Source organism: Sciurus carolinensis, chromosome 2 (assembly GCF_902686445.1).
Source record: "Sciurus carolinensis chromosome 2, mSciCar1.2, whole genome shotgun sequence".
NCBI lineage: Eukaryota > Metazoa > Chordata > Mammalia > Rodentia > Sciuridae > Sciurus > Sciurus carolinensis.
The window spans coordinates 145,166,169-145,169,593 of NC_062214.1; the positions used below are offsets into that span (position 1 = coordinate 145,166,169).

Here is a 3,425-nt window from a genome sequence, read left to right on the forward strand (position 1 = left end):
TGGGCACAGCATCTAAAAAGTTGACTAAGACATCCACTATATAGAAAAATATAGAGGTTTCTCAAAAAATGGAAAATAGAACTACCATAGGGTACAATCATCCCACTTCTGAGTATACACCCAAAGGAAAATAATTAGTATGCAAAAGAGATAACTGCATGACTATGTTGCTGCAGCACTGATCTCAATAACTAAGATATAGAACAGCCTGGGTATCCATCAACAGATGAATGAATAAAGAAAACATGCACTTTCTTTATAGGTATGTATTTTATATACACAAAAGAATATTATTCAGTCATAAATAATAATGAAATCACATCATTTGCAGTGAATTCGATTAAACTAGAGAATCTTATTTTAAGTGAAATAAATCAGAGACAAAAAGGCAAGCAATGCGTGTTCTCTTGTAGTTATTTCGAATGGAGGTCACGCTGAGGGTGAGGACAACAATGTCACCCAAAGAATGCAGACATCGGATACCAGGCTCAGAAGGCACAGATCTAATTTTAGTTATGATTGTACAAGACATACATAGGCACATTATCCAATCAGATTAAGACACTTTTTAAAACATAACAGAATCAACCTATTGGTAAGCTATAAGTCATACTAATATAAACAAACCAAGTATCCCTAAGTGATTCTGTCCAGTAGCAAGTCTGAAACAAAGGACTGGGGGAAAGGTTGGTTGAATATAATCAATGCATGCTTGATCCCATTAATTATCCCATTAATTCATACTGAATCCCATTAATGTGTACAATATATGTTAATAAAAATACATAAAAAGGAAAGGGAAGGAAATAAAAGATATCTGGACTGGGAAGGAAGAAATAAATGTGCAGAAGACATGACTGTATGTAGACAATCTTAATCATCAAAAAGTGGAAATGATAAGTTATTATAGTAAAGATGCAAAACATAAAGCTAATATACAAGTTATTTGCATTTCTGCATACCAGTAAGAAACAAATGAACTTTCAAATTAAATATACAATATCATTTACATTAGCACCTCACAGAATTGAAATGGTAGTTATATACCTAACAAAATATGGACAAAAGATGTATGAGGTAAATTACAAAATCCTAATAAAGCAAATCAGAGAACAAAATAGATACTCTATATTCATGGATTAGAAGACTATATTACAAAATGTAAATTCTTCCTAACTTGATATATAGATTCAATGCAATCCCAATCAAAATACCAGAAAATTATTTTGTGACTATTGACAAACTGATTATAAGTTTATAAAGACAGAAGCCTGGAAGAATCCAAGAAGAACGCGGCCACAACAGCACGTCAGGATATGCAGGATCCATCATAAGCTCCTAGCAGTTGCCTTCCAAGTAGCGCAGCTGCACCGTGAAATCCAATTCTGCCATCCAAGCTGCCATTGACCTCACAGCCATGTGCACTGACCAGGCACCCTTTGACAATGAAGGTGAAGATGCAAACATCCCTAGTCCTGTACCGGTCTCACAGATTGCTGCCTGAAGATCTATAACAGATGGGTTTTCGATGCTTCTACAAGTGCACTAGCCAGGCTCTGGTCACCAACATCGCAGGGGAGAATCGTTGCTCTTCATGCTAAGGTTTCTGTCAGCAGGTGGTGCAGAGAACAGTTGGGTTGGATAAACAGGCAAAGCAAGTGATCTGCAGAATGCAGCCGCTGGGTCCTTCGCTTCTGCCTTCGCTACTTGTTGCTACTCTACTCCACGGAGCTCCGGAGTTGCCCACCACAGACCGTGTGTGGAATGGAGACATCAGGAAAAATAGCCAAGAGTCAGATTATAGTTGGTTCTCTTGTGAAGACTATCCTTAGAAAGGATGGCCCCTTGAACTTCTACCATGTTCTCGCAATTGCTTTACTTTGAGAAGAACAGGGCTATTTCTTCTTCTTCAGTGACTATGAACTGAGCCGGCATTTTATTGCATCAGGGAGACCAAAGAGATGAACTAGGCCCTGTGCTTTTGCTATTAAGTGGTGGAATTGGTGGAATTTTCCCATGGCTTGCTGAATACCCAGTGGATTGCATCAAATCCATAATTCAATTTCATTCCATGTCTGGAAAACAGGTAGGATGTTTGGGAACCTTTCTAGGTGTTATGAAAAGTGAAGGAACAACAGTCTTATATTCTGGATGGAAACCTTCTGTGATTTGTGCATTCTCTGCCAATGGGGCACTATTTTTGGCCTATTAATACAACAGGAAGTTGATGATGGGCTAGTTGGAAGCATACTGAAGTGCAGGCATTTGAGGACTACAGTTCATCCCAGAGTTTCATGGAATATGAGAACAATGTGGAATTATTTTGAGTTCTTAGGAATTTTGTGTTTGTCTTTCCTTCTTCTGTCCTAAGTCTTAAACTTTGTGTAAGGATGTCTGCATTACATCATATAATTTCTGCCCACATTGTATTGCTCTTACCCTGGATAGAATATGCAGGATGGCTGGTGGCACTATGATCCTAACTTGAGAGGCTGAATATAGTTTCATCAGGGCATCATTTCTGCATAAATCTGTAAGCATACATGTAGTTTTGATAGTTATATGTTGAGGGAAACATAATTTGGTTTCATGTTTAATCTCAAACTTCAGAAAATCCAGAGGTAACCATTTTTACAAAATGATTATAAATGATTGCTAAAACCATTCTAGATGTAGGTTCTCTTTCAAAGTCGTCCGAACCTGTGTACTGAGAGTTTGAAGTTTTCACGTGGTATTTGAAAACTAAAATATCCATCTAGATTTTTATTAGACTGTACCTGCATACTGGTGTGGCTTCCACATTCTTGATCAAGCTTCAGAGTAGGCAACTTGGATTTTCCCAAGAAGTTTTACTCTTAAGATAATGCCATTCATTTTCCACGTGGGCTCATATTCCACACTTGACTATGTTGCTACATATAACCTAGACGATCAGGCCTTTTGGAAGCAATGGTGACTTTCACCAACTTCCCTTTTTTTCCTTTCCCAAAGAACTTCTGCTGTGCTGGGCTGTAGATTGAGGAAAGGGCCCGGAGATGGGCTACGCTGTGCTGTGCTTGTTTGATAATGGCTGACAGCAGTTCTTAACCTAATTCCATCTCTGGGTCCTGGCCTGGGTAGAATTACAGGGCATTCTGTTGGCCCAGATCCAGGGCTTCTGATCCACTTTGGACTACCCATTGTCTTCCCTGCCCTACCAATCACAAGTCCTTCCAGGGAACAGAGAGTGGTAAAGTCCAAAGAAGCCTTTGCTCCCTGTTTGGTGAGCAGTTCTAGTAGTAGTGTTCATTCAGAACTATTCTCCCAGAACTAGAAAGAGCTTACTGCTTATAAGTCACTGTGAATGATAGCAAGACTGACCCATCCTGAAATTTACCTCAGAATCCACAACTACTTGCCATGCTTTCTCAGTGTTGGGGCCTTCT

At 39.0% G+C, this 3,425-nt stretch overlaps 1 pseudogene; it reads left to right on the forward strand.

The window, feature by feature from the left end:
- Window positions 1–422: 422 nt before the first annotated feature.
- LOC124976589 (mitochondrial ornithine transporter 1-like) lies at window positions 423–2,254 on the forward strand (annotated as a pseudogene).
- Window positions 2,255–3,425: the final 1,171 nt, after the last annotated feature.